The sequence below is a fragment of the Giraffa tippelskirchi genome, chromosome 2 (genome assembly GCF_054371585.1).
Source record: "Giraffa tippelskirchi isolate mGirTip1 chromosome 2, T2T-mGirTip1v1.2.pri, whole genome shotgun sequence".
NCBI classification, from domain to species: Eukaryota; Metazoa; Chordata; class Mammalia; order Artiodactyla; family Giraffidae; genus Giraffa; species Giraffa tippelskirchi.
The window spans coordinates 4,336,661-4,362,761 of record NC_137276.1 but is presented as its reverse complement, the minus strand read 5'-3'; the positions used below and the strand labels follow the sequence as shown (position 1 = coordinate 4,362,761).

At 44.6% G+C, this 26,101-nt stretch overlaps 1 long non-coding RNA gene across 1 annotated transcript in view; it reads left to right on the top strand.

The window, feature by feature from the left end:
* Nucleotides 1-267: 267 nt before the first annotated feature.
* LOC145533115 (uncharacterized) overlaps nucleotides 268-26,101 on the top strand; it is a 66,611-nt gene continuing 40,777 nt past the window's right edge. The window contains exon 1 of the long non-coding RNA XR_014073871.1: nucleotides 268-438. This is a non-coding gene — a long non-coding RNA (uncharacterized LOC145533115). The remainder of the gene's footprint in view (nucleotides 439-26,101) is intronic.

Below are 26,101 nucleotides of genomic sequence, written 5' to 3'. Positions count from 1 at the left end.
CCAGGGATTGAACCTGTGTCCCCTGCAGTGGCAGCACAGAACCTTAACCACTGGACTTGCCAGGGAAGTCCCAGAAAGCTTTATCCTTTGATGGAAGGATGGAGAGGTGTAGCTGCTCTCGCCCCAGAAGGTCACTCTGGGTGCAGCGTCTCTGCACACGGCCCACCCCCGCCATCTTGACTCCAGTGGCGCGGGCAGTGCTTCTGCGCACGGCCCTGAGCTGCACGGCCATTTGCACCAGGAGTCAGGTCTAAAGGGCCGTGTGCAGAGCCTCTGCAGTCGGCCCCTTGTGAGCAAGCGACACCAGACTAAGCACAAAGGAAAAAACGTGACTTAATTTTATTACCCGGATTCTATTTTTCTTTCCCAGGAATTGTTAACGGACTTTGCCGGTGACAAAGTCACAGTGGAAGAGAGAGAAACAACAGATCCAGAAAAGTATGTAGAGTTTAAATAACTGGTCATATGATTAAAAGTAACTCATATACAAAAAATAATGTTTGAAGGCAAAAATGCATGTTAGACATAGAAGATTAATTATCTGGTTTAAGCTTTTAGATAATAGTGAAAATTGGGAAATTGGGCAGAGCAGAAAAAATAAATGCATTAAATTTCTGTTTTACTTGGGAACAATCTTAGATAATATCTCAGTGTTAATGGAAGCCAGAGAAATATACGTGACTTCTTAAAAAGCAATGTGTAAAGAACCATACGTGGAATAAAAATAAGACTCATGCTTTCCAAGTTACTAAAGAAAAGAAAAGAGCTATAAATAATATCTTTTTAGCAAAAGATGCATTAAAGAAAGCAATAAAGAAATATTAAAAAAAAAGTAACTGAAATAAGTCGAGAGATAAATATGAATAAGACCAATTCCCCAGAGAACAGACTTTCAGACTTGATTGAGAAACAGAATCAAATTAAAATCTGTTGACAAGAAGCACATCTAAAATAAAAAAAAAATATGGAAAGATTGAAAAACAATGGCTGGATAAAGATGTACCATATAAATACAAATAAAAATTGAAAAGTGATATCAAATTAGACTTTAAGCAGTTTCAAGTAGGATATTTTTACAGTGATAAAAGGTAAATTCACCACAAAGATATAATGAACAGCAAACCCTTATGTGTAAAATAATTATTAGAATATGTAAGCTAAGTTAAAATTATAAGAAGACACTGACAAAGACATAATTAAAATAGTGAATAACTTCAACATACAACAATCAGTATCAGACAAGTTACAAAATAAGGAGATAAAAATTAAACACATGTAATAAGTAGAGCTTATTCAGTATTTAATAAGTGATAATGACATTTATACCATACAGAGAAAGAAGATAAGACCCATGATATATTTGTATAAGTTGATGACTGAAAAATCTTAATCACATGAAAAAATTTATTGAATTCTCTTGAGGAACAAACTGTATAGATCACATCCCATAGATACAAAAAAATACATATAAATTTTAATAACAAAAATGTAACACAAATTGCAATGCATTTAAAAAATTAGAATGATGCTCTCCTGGTAAATTTTAGATGATAGAGAAAGTGTATAACTCTAGAATCCTTAATGACACATAAAACAATTGAGATGAAGCCTAAAATTAATTTGAGGTCAAATGCATTATGTGTGTTATGAAACAAGGCTAAACAACAATAGAAAACTGATAAGCACTTATAATTTTAAAAAACAAAGATATTAAGTTAAAAAATGGTGAAAAAATAAATATGGAAATGTATGTAGCAAAATATAGGAGAACAGTAAAGTTGAGAAACTCAAGAACTTAAAAAACACAAGTACATATTAAAATAGATTAACTGCTGAAAAATCTGATTTAGGAAAAAAAGAGGGATATATAATATATAATGAAAAATTAGTGAATACGGTTGAAGAAACAAAATATGAGGAACCCAATGGAATTAAATAACTATAAAGAAATACTGGATATAACACAGTTTATCACTCAGTGGATGGAAAATTTTTCTGAGGAAAACAGAAATCTTCCTGAAGATTGTGTCTGAAGCAGGGAAACACTTCTACAGGAAGGTAACCTTGGAGAGAAATTTCACAAGTGGCTTGTGGTTTAGTTTTTGTAACTTTGTCATATTTTTAAATGAATCTCTTTGTCTTCTTCCTCATTATTATTCAGTATTTAGCCATTTCTTCCAGAATAATTTTAGAATTCTTTAGTGTTTGGGGTGAAGGTTTTCAATCCTGTCAGAACACTTAATTCCCCTGCTTTGGGAAAGATTGCAGAGCACTGGGAGAAAATGTTTTACAGAGAGAACTGAGGCTTGAATCTGAGACCTGAAAAGGCTAAAAAAAAATTCAGACCCATCTCTCTGAGAAGGTCAAGCTGGAACGGCGCAGGTGGGGCTGGAACCTGTTGAGATGCAGACCATAGTCATTGAATCAAAGAACAAAAAGGCCTAAATAATACATAGCACGTTGAAAACAGAAGCTTCGTATCTCACATAGGTCTATTCCAGGGGTGCGATAATGTTTTAATATTCAGAAATCTATTAATAAAACATATCCCATTGGTAGATTAAAAGCGGAAAATGTTCTATAAAATCTCAGAGGACATTTGATAAAATTCAACATTGATTTCTGATAAAAACTTAATAAGCCAGGAATAAGAAAATGATTCCTTGACAGGGAAAAACAATACGAAATCAGCAGCAGCGTCACCTTTCATGAGAACCCTCTGTAGGTCCTTCAAAGTCTGGGGCAGAACCAGGAAGCAGCAGTTCCCCCAATGATGAACATCGTTCTCCAAGTTCTAATGCACGTCATAAAACAGGAATCAGGAAAAGGAAGATTAAGTTTCAGAAAGGAACAGACCTAAATCTGCACATGGTATGATTCCATCTCTGAAACTCTAAGAGAATATTTTAAAGAAAGTAGCAGGCACAAATCAGTGATTTTTTTCCTACATTACATTATGACTTGCTGGAAAGTAAAAAGATAAAGATTTCCAATCTCCAAGGTGAGTGTAATGTTTTAAATCCTAGGAATAAACCCAGCAAGATGCACAAGGGGACCATGTGAAGAAATAGACAACAGGTTTTGAGAGGTGTCAGAGAAATCATCAATAAATACAGATCTTGGTTCTAAAGAGTGCAAAGAGGCCAAATTTCTCCAATTTAACTTATGCTTTTAGGGCAGTTCCTACCAAAATCAAACATAAGTTTGACTAAATCATTCTAGAAGAATGGGCAAAATATTGACCACAAGAGAGTAATTAAGCAGTATACTCTGTCGTTTTGATGGTTCCATGATGGAGTGTGTTTGCAGGATTAGACAGGCAGACAAGAGCCCACTCATTTAGCATATGATATACATGACATTTCCACCGGGATGGCCAAATGCTTAAGGGGTTGGACTTAAGATCCAGTGGATATGTGTCCGACTGGGTTGGAGATCAAACCAGTCAATCCTAAAGGAAATCAACCCTGAATATTCACTGGAAGGACTGATGCTGAAGCTGAAACTCCCAATACTTTGGCCACCTGATGTGAAGAGCCAACTCTGATGCTGGGAATGACCCTGATGCCGGGAAAGATTGAAGGCGAAAGAAGAAGGGGGTGGCAGGGGATGAGATGGTTAGAGAGTATCACCGATTCAAGGGAGATGAATTTGAGCAAACTCCGGGAGATAAACTCTGGGAGATAGTGAAGGACAGGGAAGCCTGGCATGCTGCAATCTGTGGTGTCGCAAACGGTTGGACATGACTTAGTGACTGAACAACAGCAACAGCTAGCATGGCATTTCAAGTACTTGGGGGACAGTTTTGATTATTCAGTGATGTTGGGATAACAGGTTAATTAGTTGGAAAAGAATCCCTCTATTACACTTAAATAAAAATTCATTTCAGTGGATTACAGAGGTGAAGTCATAAGAGAACTATATGAACCTGAAAAATGAGGACTGCGTCTTTGTCTAGTTTCTCGGTGAGGGAGGAAGAACAAGGAAGAAAATATACAAGAAATTGATAAAGTTTTGTCTAATAAAATTGGAAAATTCCCAACACCAGATTACACCCTAACCAATATTAACACACAAACGCAAAAGTATTGTGTCATATTGTTAAATAAGAATTTTTCCCTTTAATACATAAAGAATCTTCATAACTCAGTAAAAATTTGGGGGAAAAATGCCTAAAAATTTAAAAAAGCATTCATTAGTAACAATTCCAAGTGCTCAATAAACTTCTGAAAAAATTTTCATTATGTCAGAAATGAAGGAAATGCAATTTTAAGTAAAGGCTATATCTTTAGCTGATCAAATTAGTAAAATGTTTTGAAAGGGGTAATGCCCAGTGTTGGCAATAATTACAAAAAAACAGTAATTATTATATATATATATAATTATTATGTATCATTTGAGATTTTCTGGAGGAAAGATTGGCAATATGAATTAAAACTTAAGCATTATTTATACCTCAAGATCCAGTATACTATACTTAGTTGCTCAGTCGTGTATGACTCTTTGCAACTCCATGGACTGTAGCCCAGCAGGCTCCTCTGTCCATGGGATTTCCCAGGCCAGAGTACTGGAGTGGGTTGCCATTTCCTTCCCCAGGGGATCTTCTTGACTGAGGGATCAAACCTGCGGCTCCTGCAGCATCTCCTGCATTGCAGGCAGATTCTTTAACTCCTGAGCCACTGGGGAAGCCCAGTACCTGGCTTGATTTCCAGGTACTGGTCCCATGTAAACAATTAGAGAGTCACAAAGAACTGTATGTACGAGGAGGTTGTGTGGCGCTCTCTCTAGTTATGAAAAATGGGAAACAGCATAAACACCCAGTGAGAAGAAACAGGTCAAATAAATTGTGGTCCATTAAAAGCAATGGAATACTAAGTAGTCATTAAAAACCACGTTCTCAGAAACTAAGCATGTGCAGTAATATTCACAATATATTAAAAGATAAAAGTAGGTTACAAAATGTTATATGCTTTATAATTCCAGTATTGTAAAGTCGGTATATATGCCTAGATAAATGATGGAAGGAAATACAGTGGTTTCTTCTAATCCTGGGAATATGAACACTTTTTATTTTCTTCTTTATCCTTATCTGAAGTTCTCAAAATTTATGCAATGCTACTGTATTCCTTAGCTACAAAGCGTCATAATAATTATAATAAAAGAGTTTTAAAAGCTCCATAAGGAAAACAGCACTGGCCCATCTGAACAGTCCTTCTCTGCCCAGTGAAGGATCAAAGAGCTTAGAGCCCAATCTCTTCAGCTGTCTCTGTCTCAGTCTCTCTCTTCATGTCTCTCTGTGTCTCTGTCTCTGTCTCACTGTGTCTCTCTATCTCTGTCTCTCTTTCTCTGTCTCTGTCTCTGTCTGTCTCTCTATTGCTACACTTATTTCCCTCTGAAAAGTGATGGTTTCCAGTTTTTAGCTAACACTTCCTTTATTTGGTGTGTGATGTGATCTTTCTGAGTTGGATACATTTTTCTTCTCAGGCTTCTGGCATCCTGGCTGAACTTCCTGAGAAAGCTGTTTTCAAGTCGCAGCACATCTCCCTTAGGTCCTTGAAGTCAGTGTGGGTGAGGAAGGGGTGGGATGGAGAGTGTCTGCCTCTCCTCCCTGGACTCTGCTCAGCCCTGCAGGGGTCTGCCGGGGCTCCTGATTTAGTCAGATTGTTCTGGGCATGAAAGAACGTGGTTACCTTTCTATCAACAGAAACCTCAAGTTAGAATTGGCAGATTTAGCAAATAAAAACACAAAATGCTTAGTTAAGTTGGATATTACATGAATGGACAAGTTTTTAGTATAATTATATCCCACTTATACTGAAAACTTGTCCATTATTTATCTGAAATGCAATTTAACTGGGCAACCTGTATGGTACCCGGCAATCCTACTCCTGATGCTTTGAGTGGCCAAGTCCCTGCATGGCCTCATGCCTCACCTTGGCCTAAGTTACTTTGTCTACAGTGGGGTCTTCATACCCCACCCTCAAAACAAATGGATGGGCCAGCCAGGACGATGGTATCTGAGCAAACACACTCATCCCTTGCTGGGTCTATCTGGGCCCAGCTGATGGATGCTTATAAACTGGCTGTCAGAAAATTAGAGCTTAGCCATTCTTCTCTGTAATCTAAAATCCAGCATCCACTCATTTGCATAAGCAGAGAGAGTAATTAAGAAGCTGATGGATCAGGCGAAGTTGTGGCTGAACCGTGAAGGAGGACAGAACCCTGGCCCCATAACAAGATGCTATTCCTCCGCTGTGAATGGGGTTCTCTCTGCCTCCTTCTTGAAGGACATTCAGACACTCTCCCTTCTGCACACACCCTGGAGGGGTAAAGATGGTCCACGCCAGCAGTGTCAGCAGGGTAACCCACTTCAGGGTTGCAGACCTTAGCAGTTCATCTCTTTCCTCTACTGAGTGGAAATGAAGAAAGACAAGAATAAAATGGCTAAGAATAAGGGAGCTATATATGCAGGAAGAACCATAGGTATCAAATTTTCAGCTGGCATCATTTCTTCCCCATTATTTAAAAGATGACTAGGGTTTGGATGCTACTTGTTACAAATTGCTTTGGGACTGAACCTGGCAAATTAAGCTTTGGTTTGCAGCGGTTGCCTCTACCGTGATTTGTGCTCCTAAATTTGGCTGGGGTCGGGGCATTCCAGAAATCCACTGTGCACTAACTGGCCTTGACACCCTGGTGCCGACCCCTGTGAAAGGCACAGAGCCAGGAGCGCCTGTGGGAACGTTCCTGTGTCCCTTCTACTGAGAGCAGTGAAAGCACGTGGCCCAGGCTCTCGCCAGGCATTAGTCATCCCTTCTCCAGGAAGGAGCCTGGCCTGAGCTAGCCTGGGAGCAGACCATGTTTTATTACCTCTCTGGCTTCTGGTTGCCCGCCAGGAGCTGAACCAGAAGTGCCAAAATGCTGTAAGAAATCAGATCGGGAGAGCGGCTGCTTGCGCGGCCTTTCCAGCTGTTGGCTCTGCAGCAAAGCTCTTTGTAAATTTTGTAAGAGTACATGTTCTCTGGAGGTTTCCATTTCAAGTTGGCAGCGTTAAGAAATCAGGAGAGCTGGAGTCAAACTTTCCAAGGAATGCCTGAGCTTGGATCGCGCTCTGCACTGAGTCTGGGCTCCAACTTCTGGGGCGTCGTGTTTGGGACTGCTGTCGCTGGCTGATAATGGACTGTATTTAGTGTGCCCAAGGTGGGGGGCAGAGGCATGTGGCTCCCGCAGCACCTTTAGTGCCTTCGAGGAGTGTGTGGCACATGTGGGAAATGATTTATGGGAGCCTGGTTAGGGACGAGATTAAGAGCATCGTTGAAACACAGATTAGTCATTTCTTCTGGAAATGTTAGTCACTTCCCTGGTGGCTCAGACGGTGAAGAATCTGCCTGTAATGCAGGAGACCGAGTTCGATCCCTGGCTCAGGAAGTTCCCCTGGAGAAGCAAATGGCAACCCTCTCCTGTATCCTTGCTTGGAGAATTCCACGGGCAGAAGAGCCTCGTGGGCTACAGTCATCTTTTCATTCAGAAAAAAGACTACGGGAGTCCCGTTAAGTGTATCCAACTTAAGTCATCCCTGTGCTCTCAACATGTTTTCCCCAAATGACCGTGATGATCTTTTTCTTTCTCCTGAGAGTCCCAATTCTGACTTTTGAACTGGATGGCCAAACATTTCTGTGTGGCTGGCCACTCCTTACTGGAGGCCTTATCTTTGTTCCTGATGTTTGTCACAATTTTTCACTTTTCCTGCCATTTATCTTGCTTATTTTCCTCATTTCCTTGCATTTTGCTGATGGTAGATTCATATTGACTCCATACAGAAAAAGATAGCAAATAGCAGCGAAAGCGCTTGGCTGGATGAGAAATGGGACTTCTCCTCGTTCACCCAACCGTTCAAATGGCCCCTTGGCAGAATGGTAGTGGAAACCTACATATGTTATTTTCATCATTGCACTAATATGAAAATAGCAAGTTTTTAAAATGATTGGATTTAGGAAGTACCAAGCTTGCTACATTTAACGTTTTTGTCAAGAGAGTGTCTTCACCCATGAAAGCAAATATTTTCAAATGGATGGAGGCTTGTACCGATGAGATCTTTCGTATGGCAGTATAGTATACTAGATTATAAACTTCCCCAACATTAAAATACAGTGCTGTGGGAGGGACATTAACTCTTTTAGGCCCCTTACACATTTCCCTACGTGTCCATCATAAATCCAGGAAATTGCATTGTCATTGTTACATTCAGGAATAATTTTGCTCCAATACACTTCTGCAGCACCCATAATTCTATTTTAGGGAGTAAAGATGTTTAACTTATGTCAGGAGAGTCTGCTGATTGGTTCTGTTTTGCACTGGTGTTATTTTAAATCAACAGCCGCTGCTGGAAAATCAGATAATTTCTCAGAAGACTTGCATGGAAGCGTATTCTCTGGTTGTTTATGTTTGAGGTGAAAGCTTTCAGTTCAAATCATTGTTCCAAAATGGATGAATGCCGTGTGTGATATCAGTTAATGTACATCAGGCGTTTGGGGAAACTGAACTGAAGATGAAAATAAGGCTGCCAAAGGCTGCCAAAGCCTCCAATGGAGGCTTAATCCCAGGTAATAATGGGAAGCTGGAATGAAGGCACAGAGATAAATACCCAGAGAGAAAGAGATGAATTACTGACCCAGGCATTCCGCAAGCCTGGAAGTTACGCATGGAGCAGAGCTGCCCAGGAGCTGGGCTTGCAACCGTGGGGAACTTGGGCAAAATGTAAGTGGTTCGGGTTTATAAAAGGCCCCGACAGGCAGGTGGAGAGAAGGGGTCTGTAGTCAGGTAGCCTTCCTCAGTGTTTAGACTTCTCCAGCAATTGGAATTCTAAAACATATCCGAGTTTACAGATCAAAAGCCCATGGAGTCAACGTGGAAAGTTGCCCCAAAAAACTAGCCATCAGTGAAGAAACGAGCCTGTGTTGTCTAAGGAGATGACATTCCCTTTTTCTGCAGCCAGAGGCACAAGTCTTGAGGAGTCTGTACAATGTTAGTGAGCCGCAGCTCCCCTTGCAACGGGTGTGCAATGTCCTTGGCGCTATAGGGAGCCCCTCCCCTGCCTCCCCCGATGGGCCAGGATGACTTCCTTTGTTTTCAAGAACTACAACTACACAAAGGGAGTACACCACTTTTATTGGAAACATTTCAGCGACGAAGTAGATTTCAAGTCCCAGGAAAGAGAGGACTCGAAGACTTTGTCAAACCCGGCTGGAAATCGGTGGTTCAAACTTGCGTCTTGCCCTCCCCGCAGCCTAACTGGGCGACACGTCTCATTAAACATGTGTCTGGCGAGCGCGTGTTGGGGACGGAACACACCTTTCAACACGCACGAAACAGAGGAGCGATTAGGTGTGACTGAGACTCAGCAGGTCACGGCAGAGGAGGAGCAAGATGGGGGCAGGCTTCCAGGCGATGTGCGGCTTGAATCAGAGCTGCAAATAATGAGGAAACATCCTGTCTCGAGAATTGCCACCATTTCTTACGCAAGGTAGATGCTGACAGCTTCACAAAGGCCACTGCGAGGGAAGGAGCATCTAAGAATGCCAGCCATGAGCACGGAGGCTCCCAACAAATTGTCAGGTCCCGACAATCGTTCACACAGCACGAGGCGGGGAGAGAGCCAGGAATCTGGGGCAGGAGGCCTCTGCTCTCTCCCCTGCCCCATCCTCCTTCTGGAAGCACATTGGCTCCCGGGCGCTGGGGAAGCAAGACGCCAGTCATGCACCTCCTTTTGACTCCGTGCCACAAGCCTCACCCTTTTTGTCTGTTTCTTGCACAACTTGATTTTTATGAATACAATGTGATTTTCCCATGATTTTTGTTCCTTCAGGGCAAGAAAATCTCATCAAAAGTTCACAACTAATATATATAATATGTTATAAAGTAAAACCGTGAGACGTGGGTGTAGGGAGAGTGGTAATCTCTCCAAACTTTTGAGACGTGTGTAACACAAAAATGAAAAGTCAGGGCAATTAGATATTTTGTCAGTATCGTAAGTACTGAAAAGAACACACATGGACTTGGAAGTTGTCATGAATAATTCACAGATTCCTGAGATTGCTCTGAAGTCCCTTTCCAATCTTAAGTTGGAACAAAGACTAGGTTGACTACTGCTGTTGGTCACAAGTTCAGGGTGTCAGAAATAGAAAACGCCGTCTAGTAGGGTGATACTGGCAGCTTCCCTGTTGGCTTAAGTGGTAAAGAATCTGCCTGCAGTGAGGGAGACCCAGGTTCGATTCCTTGGTTGGAAAGATCCCCTGGAGGAGTAAATGGCAACCCACTCCAGTATTCTTGCCTGGAGAATCCCGTGGACAGAGGAGCCTGGCGGGCTACAGACATGGGGTCACAGAGAGTCAGACTCGACTCAGTGACTAATACTACTAGGACGGTACTGGTGTTGCTTCCTCACTGAGATGGAGGATGTACGTCATTGCTTTGATACCGGAGCAGATGCTGCTGGCTTTGGCAAAACCATCCCCAGTAAGTGGAGGATAGTGTTTGGGAAGGGAGAAGGTGTCTGGTCTTAACCTGGTTCTCAGTGCTCCTGAGGTTTTAGTGTTCCCAGTCATTGACTTTTACTTGAAAGTTTTGTCTTGGCATTGAAACTTTTGCTCTGCCCTGGATGACTTCCTAGTTGTTTTTTAAAAATTGCTTTTTGTTATTTTGGACTTTGGGATGCCCACCCCTTCTCCATGCCTGGGGACCCTATAACTGCACCCTCTAGATTTTCCGGAGTGCACTCTTTTGTTTGAGACTTTACAGTGTCAGAGGCTTGGCCACAACAGTATCAGCCTTTGCTTCTCAGAGATGAATCGTCCCAATGTAATGGACCACATTTTGTAAAGCTTGTTAACTTTCCTACATCTGTTTACATCAAACTCCTGAGAAATGACAAATGCAAGAAAGCTCAAAAATCTCCTTGATCACCACTGTCCTAAGCTGAAATTTCCTCCATGGTTATTCTGCTATCAAAAGAATAGTCCTGCAGAGAATGAGAATGGACTTCCATGTCAAGACTGATTGTAAATTGCCTTCTGTGAGCTGGAAGACTTTAGGCAGGGCTTGAAGTAGCTGACCTTGATGTGTATGGTGGTGGGGGGAGGGGAAGATTATTTTGATTATTCTGTCTTATATGAATTTGAGGATCAGATGCTCAATTTCTGCAAAAAATCCCAGCTAGAATTTTGATAGGAATTGCATTTAATCTGTCCATCAGTTTGTGGAGTATTACCATCTTAATGATAGTTTCTCGATCAGTGAAGATGAAATGCCTGAATTTGCTTTATTAGATCTAATAGGTTTTTAAACAATTCCTTGGGATTTTCTGATCATATCATCTGCAAATAGAGATAGTTTTACTTTTCTATTTTCTTTAAAATTCATTGAGACTTTCTAAATGGTCTTTTCTTTCCTTTTTTCTTCTTCTTTTCATTTGTCTATTGTTTTCCTACTGTTTATATCTGCTCTAATATTTATTATTTTATTTTTTATGTTTGTTATGGGTTTAGTTTGCTCTTTTCTAATTTCTTCGGTTGGAAAATTAGGTTATTGATTCCTTCTTTTTGAATATAGGTATTCATAGCTATAAATTTCCCTTTGAGCAATGCTTTAGGTTCACCTCAAAAACTTCAGTATGTTTGTTTTCATTTTTATTACTTCAAAGTATTTTTAAATTCCCCTAGTCATTTCTCCTTTGAGCATTAGGCATTTAGGAATACATTGTTTAATTTCAATGTATTTGTGAATTTCCCCAGTTCTCTTTTGTTATTGTAAATTTCATCTCATGATATAGTTTTCATAATTTAATATTTATTGAGACTTTCTATGTGCTCTATCATACGGTCTGAGTTGAAGAATGTTATTTGTGCAATTGAGAAGAGTATGGCAAGTTACTTGCAAACAGTTTGATCCTTTTAAATCTTGCTATTAAACTTTTAAAAATAAACCAGAGCAGCATTTCATGAAAATCTACCTATTTCTAACTCCTGAGGCAAGACTTTCTGACTACTCTTCCCAGTGACTTGTGAATTCTCAGGTTTTCTAGCCTGACTGAGGGAATCAGGTACTACTTGTGGCCCCGTATGATTGCAAAGCATCTTTCTCTCTAACCCTTCACAGGATCTTCTTTTGTTTCCTTTAGCCTCAAGCAGCCTCCTCATATGCACGAAATGCTCAGTACTCTGCTACTCTCTCCCTGCACAGTTCTCTCCTCTTTGGCACGTGGCTGAGAAGTTTACTGTCCTTGTCTCCCTGGACTCTCGGCTTCATCTTAGTGCAGTGAACCTGCTAGCCTCCACCCAAGTTTGCCTTCCTGGGGATTCTCTCAAGGTAAAAAGCTGCAGCAACTGCATGGTTCACATCATTTGTTTCTTATCCCTCATGGATCACTGTCCTTTATTGCCTGATGTCTAGTATGTCTAGTGTCTTGAAAACAATATTTTTTAATATGTTTTCTTTGATTTTTTGGTTGTTTCTGCATGAGGGCAAGTCAAGTCCTTGTTATTCCGTCTTGGCTGGAAGTGGAAGTTATATCTTAAAAAAAAATTATATATAACTGATTTTACAGGGGGAAGTATTCAGGTATAATTTTATCTTTCATGTTTCTCTAGAATTCAGCTAATTGATTAAGCTGTTTTGTTAATCAGTATATTTTCCAGTGGTTTCTCTCTTTTTTTTTTATTTTGTAAGGGCTTTTTATCTACATAATGACTTTATTTCACCACACCTTTCTGATATATATACATATTTTTCTCTCCTTTTATTGCATTTGCATGGCCTGGAATTTCAGAGCAATGATAATTAATAAGGTTGATAATAAGGATTAGAACTTGGTTCTTCGTGTTAATGAGAAGAACTCTAGCATTTCACCAATAAGCATGATGTTTAACGGTGGTTTGAGGTTACCATTTTCTATCATATTAAGCAAGAATGCTTTTGTCATGTGTGATGTTTTTACAAATCAGGATTTTTCATAAAATATTTTAGGGCATATTTAACTGATTATTTGTGATGAATTCTATGAACTCTCCCCTTTACTTTCTTGAGCATAACTTCCCAAGTCATAATATTCTCTTTCTTTAATCTATTGGTGGATTTATTCCCTGGTGTTTTTAAAAAAATATTTATTAGCATTTGTGGTTGTAAGTATGCTTGTTGTTTAGTTGCTAAGTCGTGTCCAGCTCTTTGTGACCCCATGGACTGCGGCACGCCGGGCCTCCCTGTCCCTCACTGTCTCCTGGAGTTTGCCCAGGTTCATGTCCATATAAGTGTGCTTGTTATTGTTGCTCAGCCCCTCAGTCATGTCTAACTCTTTGCAATCTCACGGACTGCAGCGAGCCAGCCTTCCCTGTCCTTCACCATCTCATAATTTTTATTTTGCTTTTTAATTTCTCTTTTTAATATCCTGAAGCTAGGTAGGAAAAATGTAAAATAAACAGTCATTGTTTATTTGTCTTTACTTTAGCATTAAATTCTTATACATTATACACTTGCTGTTATATATCTTCCCAATTTAAGTAATTTTGTTTCCTTTATTAAATGGGAAGTTATGATTTCTTTATGGTATGTCTATTATTTTAAGTTTCCTAAGTAAAAAAAACATGACTCACTCAAGCTACCTTAAGTTTTCTATGCAAGCCAAGAACAAAACTGAAGAATAGTCTCCATTTTCTTCAGTAGGCTATTTCACTATCCTTTTTAGAAAACTTAAAAGAAAAATTAAAAAGTGCATTTGTTCATGTCAATTTTATGACATCAAGTTTATTGAAAATAGGGGTATAATTTACTTTAATTATCGCTATTTTGAAGACAAGAGAGGGTGGTAACTGTTAACTCACATATTAGAAGGAACTCAGCTGGTTGTTTCCTTGTTGGTGATTTGACCTAATTAAGATGCCATGAGGATGAGGATGAAGGTGGCTCTTATTATTTGTGGACTGAACCCAGAGTCTGATCAATATTCCGTTGACTCTTAGGGACTCTGCCACTAGCACATAAAGATATATGTGACATCATAAAAATGGCACCGTGAGAGCAATGGAAATCAATTCAACTCAGTAAAGTCTGGAGACTTTTCTTTTGCTTCTGTTATTTGCAAATAATATCAAAAAGCTTTTTCCATGTTCTTTCTGTACTTCCCAAAGCATTTTTATCAGTGAGTTATAATAATAAATTACTATGGGTTAAGAAAACAATTCTTTTTATTTTTTGCTAGTTTTTTTTTTTTTTTTGAAGTTTGGGGTTGTGGGTTTTGTAAATTATGCTGTGTCACACTGTATGTAGAATTTCCATAATCTTAAAATGCAAGTTTTCTGAGAAATACTTGGAGGGACTTTGAATGCCTCCCCTGCATTTAGACCTTAGGAAGGAAAACCTGAGAAAACCAGGAGCTTGCCCTGCCTATACGGACTTGTGACTTTCGTAAAACAAAAACACACTTACTTAAACATGCATGCATGCGTACATGCATCAATCTTACTTTCTACTTCTAAGCACCTAAATTCACTGTAGAAGGAAAATGTTATATTAAAAGGAAAAAGCATTTCCCTGTGCAATTGGAACAGAATTGTTCGGCTGTTAACAACTTCAATTGCTGTTAGAAGAATTAATAAGATTACTCCAATTCACATTCCCGTACTGGTTTCTGCATAGAGATGTGAATAAAAGATCATTTGACCAAAGAGTTGGGTGAGGAAAACAGATTTGGGGTGGGTGTGTGCCCCCTTAAACTTTAGCATCTCAAAGACACTAAAAACTTCTATTGCTATTGGAGTTGTCACCTGCTGTGGGCCGGGTCCTGTGCAGGGTCCTGGGCCCTGGAGTGTGGTTGACCTCAGCATGGCATCACTGCCCACTGGTGGGCAGTGATGGACAGCAGGGCATCACAAGCTCTCTGTTACTTCACCTGCATCTGCTAATAATGGCACACGATCTAAGGCACCCGTCTCATTTGTCTGCTTCCGAGGCCCCTTTGCAGGGGCTGGGAGCAGGGTAGTGCCAGGGAGGGTCTCCAGGTAGACCTGGAGAACATGGGGCCTTCCTGAGCGGTAAGGAGTTTTTCCTCTGCCTTCCTGGAGAAGTGTGGTTCTCTCTGCCTCGAGAAGGCCCGCCCTGACCCAGCCAGGCCACCTCCCTCTGGACTTCTGTTTGTTCCACTTCCTTCTGGACTTACAGTCTGGAGATTTCTGCACTGCTGGGAATTTCTCTACATTTCAAACCGATTTCCCTTCCACAGGTGGCTGCCCTGTGCTTGCTTTGTCCTCCATCACTTTCGTACAGATGTCTTGAGTGAGCGTGTGCGAGGCTGACCTCCTCATGCTGTGAGTTGTATGTTCTGGGAACTGTCTGCCTATGGCCTGCTTGGTCAATGGATACGGGCTGCCTGGGGTTCTGAGTACAGAGGATATAGGCATCGTGAGTTTAGGAAGCACTGTGATGTAAGGAGGGTACTGGTTTTCCTCTCTCCCAATCCCAGGGCTAAAAGCCCTGGTGAATGTGTCCAGAATGCTGCAAAGACGTGGAATATAGGGATCAGCTTCAGGGCAACTTTTACTGCGGAGGAGTCTAGTGGTTCCATCAGCTAACAAATACTACTTATAATAGTTCAGTTCAGTTCAGTCGCTCAGTAGTGTCTGACTCTTTGCGGCCCCATGGACTGCAGCACGCCAGGCCTCCCTGTCCATCGCCAACTCCCGGAGTTTACTCAAACTCATGTCCATCAAGTCAGTGATACCATCCAACCATCTCATCCTCTGTCGTCCCCTTCTCCTCCTGCCTTCAATCTTTCCCAACATCAGGGTCTTTTCAAATAAGTCAGTTCTTCGCATCAGGTGGCTAAAGTATTGGAGTTTCAGCTTTAGCATCAGTCTTTCCAATGAATATTCAGGACTGATTTCCTTTAGGATGGACTGGTTGGATCTCCTTGCAGTCCAAGGGACTCTCAAGAGTCTTCTCCAACACCACAGTTCAAAAGCATCAATTCTTCGGCGCTCAGCTTTCTTTATAGTCCAACTCTCACATCCATACATGACTACTGGAAAAAATACTTATACTACTATGCCTACCTGAGCAGAGATCTTCTCAGGGGCCCCTACTCCAGGCCATGGACTGGGCTGTGGGGATACCAAGATGGTGGGCTAGATGGGAGACAGACATGAAGACAGATCAGAACACTCACTGTGGTGGTGGTCCATGGAGGGCTGGTGAGGGTGGGGGGCATTACGCCTGCATGCCCCATTCAGCAGTGAAGCTCTCTATGGAGACCCTGATTTGATTCCATTTGGGAGAGTGATTTTTGAGAATGTGGTCCCCTGGCTTCAAGTGAATTAGGTCTGACTTTTAACTCATTTCACCTAACTCACAGTGGTTTTATGGGAATTAATTAGGTAAAGGGCTCCTTGGAGGTAAAGCCAATGCAAAAGAATGTTCTTTGTTTTCTCTTAAATAATTCGAAGAAGAGCATATGGTAGACTTGCTGGATTATCTCTTCAAATCATAAGGCCAGAGAGTAGATGAGATAATTTGCTTCATGAAAAAATAACAAAATGCATTTCAGGATCATCCAGGTTTCCAGCAAGTTTATCACAGAGGTCCTTTATCACCTCTCCACTGGGGTTGATGGGTAAATGATGACCAGGGTAGTTAAGCACACTTCCCAAACTACAAACCTCAGAAAACCGTTTACAAGGTAATTAACTCCAGAGCTACTGATTTCAGCCAGAAAGTCCGTATTTCCTGAGCAGACTCATTGTCCTGAAAAGTCTGTCGAGTCTGAGACTTGACTATGAATGAGAGGAGAGACGTTCTTTGTTTCCTTCGTTTTGATTCAGTTTACAAACACCTCCAGAGTGCTTCTCGTGTCAGGCACTGTCCGGGCACGGGGCGTTCTGTGGACAGTGCGCATCTCTTTCCATGGTCGTGTGGTTTGTAAGATGACAAGACGCTCAGAACATAGTGCAGGCAATTCCAGTATGGTGGGTTAGGTCTTATGTTGGGAGCGGATGCTTGGCTCTTTGGAAGCAAAGATTTCCAGGCTGCTCTGGAGTCTCAGAGATCAGCTCTCAGTTTTGTTGTTCAGTTGCTAAGTTGTGTCTGATTCTTTGCAACCCCATGGACTGCAGCACACCAGGCTCCCCTGTCCTTCACTATCTCCCAGAGTTTGCTCAAACTTATGTCCATTGAGTCAGTGGTGCCATCTAACCATCTCATCCTCTGCCTCCCTCTTCTCCTTTTGCCTTCAACCTTTCCCAGCATCAGGGTCTTTTTTAATGAACCGGCTCTTCTCATCAGGTGGCCAAAGTATCAGAGCTTCAACTTCAGCGTCAGTCCTTCCAGTGACTATTCAGGGCTGATTTCCTTGGAGGTGATGTTTAAGCTGAAACCTTGCAGCTAAGGTCCTGCCAGCCCTGAGAAAGCAGTGCCTGTCTGGGAAGCTGACATGGGAGTGTGCATCTGGGGAAAGGATGGCATATGATGAGGTGAGGCAGTGAGAGGCTGATCTGGAGCAGAGGGCAGCTGGGCAGGGCACCCTGGACTTTGATGACCCAAAGACAAGTCTGGTTTTCCATTAGAATCATGAAAGGCAGTTTTGGGAGAAGTGACCAGGTCAGATTCGTCTTTAGCAAGAGAGCTCTGTCTGCAGTGGAGAGGAGGGAGTTGGGCTAGAAGTGAGGGGGCCAGAGGGGACATTGGCACAGTGGCTCAGGCCAGACAGGATGGGGATCTGACTCAAGGTGGGGGGCAGGGAAGCAGAGAGAGCATGAGGAGGAAAGTGACGTGGCAGTGGCTGTGCAGTGAGTGACTTGGGCATGGGAAATGTCGCCCAGGTCTTAGTGGATGACGGGTCTCGTTGCTGGGATGGGAAGACAGAAATAGCAGCAGGTGCCAGGGAGGGGGTGATGGGTTCAGCTCTGGATGTGCCAAATTTAAAGGCCTCACGGGACCACCCAGAGCAGGAAGGTGGATGGTGTTGTGGGTTGAATTGTTTTCCCCCAGATGGTATGTTCACATCCCCATGTCTGGTGCCTCTGAGGGTGATCCTATTTGCAAATAGGGTCCCTGCAGGTGCAGTCAAATTAAAATTGAGATCCTACTGTGTTGGAGGGCTAATCTAGTGACGGGTGTCTTTATGAAAGGAGAGGGGGAATCTGGACACAGAAACCCAGAAGACACAGGGGAACATCATGTCATCCTGGAGGCAGAGGTTGGAGTGATGCCAAGAAGCTGCGGGAGAAGGAACCATACTCATCAATACCCTGCTTTCTGATTTCTGGCTTTCAAAATGCTGAGACAAGTTTCCGTTGTTTTCAGCCACTCAGTTTGTGGCCCTTTGTTACAGCAGTCTGGAGACACTAATACCAATGAATGTGTGGAATCCGGGAGAGAAATCCGAGCTGGAGATACAGGTCTGAGAGTCACCAGCAGAGGTGCTGGCAAGACTTGTGTACTGCGCGGGGAGAGGAGGGTAGGAAACCCTGATGGCACCCACAGCAGGGACCACCGCCTCCCTCTTTGGAGGGGGAGCCCCCGGGCAGCCCCGGGGATTCCTACCATTAGCTACAAGTGGAGGCGCTGCTCTTGGACAGCCCTCCATGGCCCCTCACGTGTGTTCAGGTCACCTGGGGATCCTGCTGAAATGCAGACACGGGCTCAGCATGTCCAGGTGGGGCCTGAGATTCTGCGTTTCCTCCAGCTCCCTGCCGGTGCCTGGGTGGCCCAGTTATGAGGAGACCAAGCCGCTGAAGCAGAGAGCTCTCACCAGGGGAGCCCCATCTTGAAGCCGAAGGAGAAGGCACAGCAAGAGAGGGGACAGAATGGGAGGTCGAGGACAGGGCAGTGTCCCTGAGCCATGGCTGGTGGGCTGGCGGTGCTCAGGGGACAAGGGAGGTGCCTGCAGCAAAGGCTGGGTGGGCTCTCTTGTCCTTAATGAAGTTCAGTCATGGGGGGCAGAGAGGTGTGTCGTGCAGCCTAGAAACAGCCAGGGGAGTTGGAGTGAAAAAGCCATGTGACCACAGGCCCAGGCTGCCTTAGATGGAGGAGCATGATCATCACCAAGGCGTTTGGTGAAGAAACTCAGGGTGAAGGTCCAGGGCAGGAGGGGAGACAGCTTCCCAGGATACCCAAAAGCGCAAATCCACAGACTGGGTGACTGTGCCTGGGCACGAGGGGGAGCAAGGTCCTCTGGAGACTTGGTGAGCAGGGAGGTGAACCCTTAATATCAGGAAGATGTGGGGGGAAATGATGGACTCTCTCTGCTCCTGAAGAAGCAGGTGGACACAGGGCCCAAGATGTAGGCACAGACAAAGGTCCCGGGTGAAGCCTGCTCTGGGCTTTCCTCCACTTGCAGGCCCTTGCTGTCTAAAGTAGCAGGTGGTTTGGGCTTCAGGATCAGGCAGGCTGAGGCCAGGCCCAATTCTGACCCTGGGTAAGCAGTCCGGGGTCAAGAGAATCCAGCCGCAGCCTCATCCATTGCCCCCCGGCAGCCTCTCCAGCTCCCTCGCTCTCGCCAGACCGACACCTATGATAACCACACTGCTCTTGCTGTTGTATTTAGACATTTCGGCTGTGGGCTGTGCAGAGAGGTGGCTGGGTTCTCCAGGGCAGGGTCCCCCAAGGCAGGGTCCCCCAGACCCGGCTCAGACCAAGCGCCCGAAAAATGTCAGGGAGGGGGACATCAATACTGCTGGGGTTGCGGGGTGGGGGCTGGAACGGTGCCTGCATAGGCATTCAGGTGGTCTGTGCTGCAACATGGGAAGATTGACCACAGCTCACACACACAGTTTAGATCCAGAGCTGGGGCCCGTTTCAAGCTTTTATGGCTGGAATTAACCCAGCGGAAGTGGGAGATGGTGCAGGATATCAGCACAGACTGGGTTTTCTTCCAACCATAAACTATTCACACTGAACGCACCTCCCAGGCGCCCTGGTGACTTTCCTGCCCGGCCAGGACCATGCCCAGCTGACGGATGGGAAAAGGAATTTTCACAGAGCACGTGACACAGAGACGTCCATGACCCTGCTGGGCTGAAACCTGCTCAGGGCCACGGCAGAGAGCTCCAGGGCCATGCCCAATGCCGGGGCGGTGGGCGCTCTCCAGTTGGAACTGGCGAATAATAACCCCTGAACAGAAATGGCCCAGGTCCCAAACACATGGTTTATGGCCGAAATGGAAAAGCTCCCAAGCGCCATCAATGACACTCTCACTGCTTATAAAGACATGTGGGTTCTTTCCCAGATAAAAAAAAAAATAAGGCTGCTGCCATTCCTCCCCCGCCCCAAAGCCATAAATGATTCAAATGTCAAGCTCGCCTGTTCTTGATGCTATGCGGACATATTAACTTATCAAAGGAGCGGACGTATTATAGGCGGCTGGCCGTCCACCCCAACTCCATATTTATGTTTGCGATCTCAGGATACGTTACCTGTCCCCGCCGCGTTCCCTTCCTCCAAGGGAGATTTATAAGGCTGCCAGCCGGCAGAAGAGGGACAAAGAAGTAAATACAGTAATATGACAGATTCATTTGGATGTGTTTTATGTGCTCAGGATCTCGCATGCTTTATGTGTCTCTACGTATCTGGGTTCTGTCACTCTTTTCCAGCTTTTTCACCCCTTTTCAACACAGGCTCAGGCAGTTCTTGGGTGGGAGGTCATGGCAAAGGAGGGGAGAGAACCAAGCAGTTCCTAAGCTGTTTCGTTGATTGGGACAATTTTCTTTCTCTCTCCCTCCCCGCCCCCATTTATCCTCCTATTTGGTCATTTCCCTTCTGGCTGGCACCTGGCTCCAGGTGACGTTTCTGCAGGAGCAGCGAGTTATTTCTTTTTCTCTGTGCTCAGTAGCTGCTGTCTCCGGGGTGTGGGAGTCATTTCCGCTCTCAGTGTGTCCCATTGTGCTGTTTTCTCTTCTCCCTGTTTTCCGAGGAAGGACGCTGGGGTCCGCCCTCTTCTTGCCCAAGGGCCAATTTGGAGGAGGCCACCCTCCGTGGTGTGTGTGTCCTTGGAGCAGAGCCAGGGTGGCTGGCATGCGATGCTCACCTCGGACCAGCGGGCACATGGAGCCCTGGGTGTGCAGAGACCGCTCTGCGGACGCGAAGGACCTCTTAGCCCAGGTGGAGTTCTTCGCCCCAGGTGCGAGCCAGAGGACGTGAGAGAGAGCTGCTTGAGTGACCCGGAGGCCGCCTGTCCCATGGCTGGAGAGGCAGAGTGGCCTCCAGCACTTAGGGAAAATTACAGCAGGTGATCAGCGGGAGCTGGCGCCTCTCAAGGGTGCCTCTCAAAGCGCATCCTTTGAGACTCACTTTAGGCACCCCAGACACGCCAGCTGACGACTCTCAGAGTCTGTGGCGACGTTACAAAGCCACTTAGCATCCAGCTCCCAGGACGGCCCAGCATCTTTGTTACATTAGGCAAAATGGGCTTCGAACGCACCCCGCACCAGCCCACCCAGCCACCCACACCCGTACATACACATACACGTTCCCTCTTTTGCAGGGGCTGTATGAAAATGGCTGGAAATGGCAGCTGGGTTTTATTTTACCTTTTTCCCAGGAGGAGCAGTGAACAACCTCTTTTTGGTAGGAAGCAATGCTTCAGAAGAACACCTATTTGGAAAACTCAGGGGTGGAGGGGGTTGAGGGGTTCCCTACCCTGAGGCCAGAGAGACCCCTCCCCGCCCAGGCTGGTGCTCACCTCTGTGCCTGCAGCAGGAAGTTTCCGGCCTGGATCCAGCAGAGGCCAAGCCGTGGCCAAGCCGTGCTGAGCTCTCAAGACCGACAGAGTCCGCCGGGGGTGCAGCCAGCTGGCTCTGAAGTCTGTGCTTTGTCACTTCTCCCCAGCACCTCGAAGGCTCATTTCAAGCTTCACATAATTGCAGAAGACGCTGGCGATGCTAAAAACGTACCGGGTGGACAGGTTGTTCCTGAGGGTGTCGTTCGGTGCCTGCGATGTGGAATGATAAAAAATATTAAGGGGACTTTTATGTTGCAACAAATGAGGAGCTGCATGCTGGCCGGCCCGAGTGGAGGGACGGGGGGAGTCTGGAGGGGCTGAGTGGACACCCCACAGGAGGACGGACGTCAGGGCGGCTGTTTGCAGCCACATCCGAGTCACCATCCATCTCCTGCTTCCTCATGATCAGTATCCCTTCAGCTTGAATATTCGATATTTCCAGCTCTTTAAAGGAAGAGAATTCTTTAAAAGATGGATTTATCCCCAGATTTCCTCCCACCGGTCACTCTGAAGATTACAGGCGCCCCTTTGCTGGCTGTGGCTGCTCCGTCACGTTCTTCAGGGTATTGAACGAGCATTGGGGGCTGTTTCATCAGCTCCAACAATTTCCTAGGTTCCCATGGATCAGTGGTGACAGGAAACCCCAGGTAAGGATGACGGAGGAAAATGAAAAGGCAATTTTGAAAAGCTCTCGAATGCCTCGAGCCTTGTCTTCAAAATCTTTCCTTGACTGAGTGCTCGGAGACGTGCCCGCCTCCGGCTCACAAACTGATGATTAAAAAAGAAAATTAAGTATTCTGTTTATACCTGGGGGGATATCCACTTAGAACATCCTGCTCGACGAGGAACGACGCGATCAGGACGCGTCGCCTGGATTTCGAGGTGCTGGGCTGGGTCCCGCACGGTTGCTGGAGGGGGCCAGCCGGAGCCCTCTGGCTCGTAGGGCCTGGTCAGGGGGCCCCTGGACAGCAGCTTTGGAATTGCTCCCGTCAGCTGCCCGTGCTCCCCTGGCTCAGGCACCCTCCTGAGGCAGGAAGTTTGGCACTTGTGGTTGAAAATGGTTTGGAAAAGAAAATGAAAATGCAAAGTTAAAAGTGATTATTATCATCTGCCTTGGAGGAAGAAGCATTCTGCTTCTTGGGAGGATCACAGCCAGTTTTTCTAAACCCTCACTGATAATGAATTATGAGTGCTGGCCAGAAGATGCTGAGCTTGGCCTCCTGTCCCTCCTCATTCAGAAGCCTGTGAAAAATCTGTGAAAATCTGTAACTGCTGCCACCATGAGAGTTATTCCTTCTGCTCGGGTTTCCTCCACCCAGGGTCTCTTCCGCCTCCTTCTTCCTGGGCGCCGCCTGAGGCTGTCCCGCACGGGAGCCTGCCCTGCTGTTCTGTCTCTTGCTTCAGACCTGCTGTTGCTGTTCCTGATCCAGGATTCTCAGTGTTTGCCCACGTCTGGATTTCAAAGGACACCTTGCATCTCTCTAATGGGTCCCCAAATCAAAAGCATCATGGACTGTGGTGTTGGAGAAGACTCAGGAGAGTCCCTTGGACTGCAAGGAGATCCGACCAGTTCATCCTAAAGGAAATCAGTCCTGAATATTCATTGGAAAGACTGATGCTGAAGCTGAAGCTCCAATACTTTGGCCGCCTGATGCAAAGAAATGATTCATTTGAAAAGACCCCGATGCTGGGAAAGATTGAAGGTGGGAAGAGAAGGGGACGACAAAGGATGAGATGGTTGGATGGCATCACAGACTCAATGCACGTGAGTTTGAGTAAACTCCGGGAGTTGGTGATGGACAGGGAGGCCTGGAGTGCTGTGGTCCATGGGGTCACAAAAAGTCGGACACGACTGAGCGACTGAACTGAGCTGAACTGAATGGGTCCATACAATGCTGAAGGTTGGCTCTGCCTGTCAACCTGAGGAGGCCACGTGATGCGAATACTGTTTGAACAATGCTCGCGGGAGATGGGAGGACCGCCTTGTTCTCCCCTGTGGGGGCTCTGCTTCCCCTCTGCGCTGTGTTTTCTCTCCAAGATCTGCCTTTTCTGTGAGCCTCGGTGATGGCAGGCTTACCTTTTACTTATTTATTCTATTGATGCATAGTTTCTGCCATACAGCAAAGTGAATCGGCCACTCACAGACATAGAGCCCCTCTGCGTCCCACGGAGCGCTGAGTAGAGCTCCCTGTATATACTGCAGGTTCTCATCGGTTATCTATTTTATACATTCTGTCAGCAGTGTATGCATGTCAACCCCAGTCTCCCAATTTGGCAGGGACATCTTACACTTCTTCTGAAAATAGACATTCTTGCACAGGGAAGGTTTTTTTTTAAGTTTAATAGAGTCTTTTTTTTTTAAGTCTAATAATTCTGGTGAGCTAACCTCTCAAACGTGCCAGAAAGAAAAATAAATGGAACATCAAGGGTGAATTTCTGGACTTGGAAAAAATAAAAGACATTGAAATAATTAGTTAATTCTAATGCTGAAGGGTTTTTTTTAAAGTATATTTTAAATAATTAGCTTCCTATGAGTGGACTCTATGGCTTTGGTGTCCATTCATGTCTTGTCTCCTTGTGGGGGAGGTTCTTGAAGGGAGGGGTTAGGGGGAGTGGCCTTGAATGTGAAAGTTTTACACAGAGACTTGGAGATAATCTTGGAATTTTCATATAAGGAAGCTGAATAAACATTCTTTGGGCGCTTTGATGATGTGAGAGTTATAACGAGGTCTCCTAGTCTTGGATTTCTTGGACCTGCAGACCGGAGCGGTCCATCGGTTCACGAATGCGACTGTGGTCAGCTGAACATGTGTGTCCTTTGGGGCTCAGAGACCAGGCCCATCTCCTCTCCTCCAAAGTCCATGTGCAGGGAACCTGTGAGAGCGGGCAGCTGGCCATCAGCCTTGGCCGAGCTGGGCGGGTCTTTGCAGATGCGGCGTGTGGTGCAGGCCCTGTCAGGACAAGCCGTGCCTTGTTGCTCAGATGCTAGCGATGAAGAGTCACCTGACTGCGCCCTAGTCATCCTCTCTAGGCTGGATGATTCACCCTTGATGCTCTGTTTATTTTTCTTTCAACCACCTTTGGCCATCAGTTCACCAGAACCGTTATGATTAACATGTAACTGGTGTCTTCAGCCTCCAGCGAGGGGGGGGGGCTGTCAATGGGGGAGGGGAGCCTTGTCAAGAAGACCCAGAGTCTGGAGGATCATATTTTGCTGGCAGAGCTGAGCTGGGCAGCGTCTGGAGTAGAGTGAGCAAAGAGGATGCTGGTGTGAAAGGAGGCTGGAGGGAGGGTGGGGACCAGATCCTTCCTGGTCTTAAAGTTCTTCAAGAAGCATGGATTCTTTGCATTGCAAAGGCAGGTCATTGAAATGGTGTAACAAGAGTCACATGATCTGATTTCTGCTGTAAGTAGGGTCACCTGATAAAACACAGAAAGCCCAGTGAAGTTTTAATTTCAGATGAAGAGAAGATAAATTTATAGTGTAAGTGTAGGCCAAAAATTGCATGGGATGTACTTTTTTCCCCCTAAAACAGCTCTACTGAGATATAGTTCACAGCATACAATTCACCCACTTGAGTTGTGCAGTTCAGTGGCTTTTGGTAACTTTCAGACATGGGCAGCCATCACCACAGTCAACGTTAGAAAATCTTCACCTGAGAAAACTGAAGCAAATCCGTGCCCTTTAGCTCTTGTCTGCCTCCCTCCCATCCCTACCCCCCGCACCTGTTGTAACTGGCTTCTTTCCCTCAGTGCAACATTTTCAAGGCTCCAACACGCTATTGGATGGATTGGTATTTCATTTATTATGAATCATATTCCATTGCATGAATATACCACACTGTCTTTATCCATTCATCTGATGGATAGGTCTTTTGAAGTGAAAGTCTGTTCAGTCATGTCTGACTTTTTGTGACCCTGTGGACTGTAGTCTGCCACGTTCTTCTGTCCATGGCATTTCCCAGGCAAGAATACTGGAGTGGGTTGCCATTTCCTTCTCCAGGGGATCTTCCCAATCCAGGGGTCGAACCCACATCTCTAGCATTGCAGGCAGATTCTTAAGCCTTTTAGCTATTATTAATATAAAAAATGCTCCTATAAACATTTGAGACCAGTTTTTGTGGGAATACATGTTTTCACTTCCCTTGGGTATATACGTAGGAAGTAGAATTGTTAGGTCATGTGTGCAGGAGACATAATGATACTAAAAAATATTCGTGGTATAATCTGAAGCTTAAATTTAGTAGAGTATCTTGAATATTTATTTGCTAAACCTGCAACTAAGTGTAGGAAGATTATTCTTGGTGCACAGTGAAGAGTTAAACAGGCTGTGGAGTAGATCTC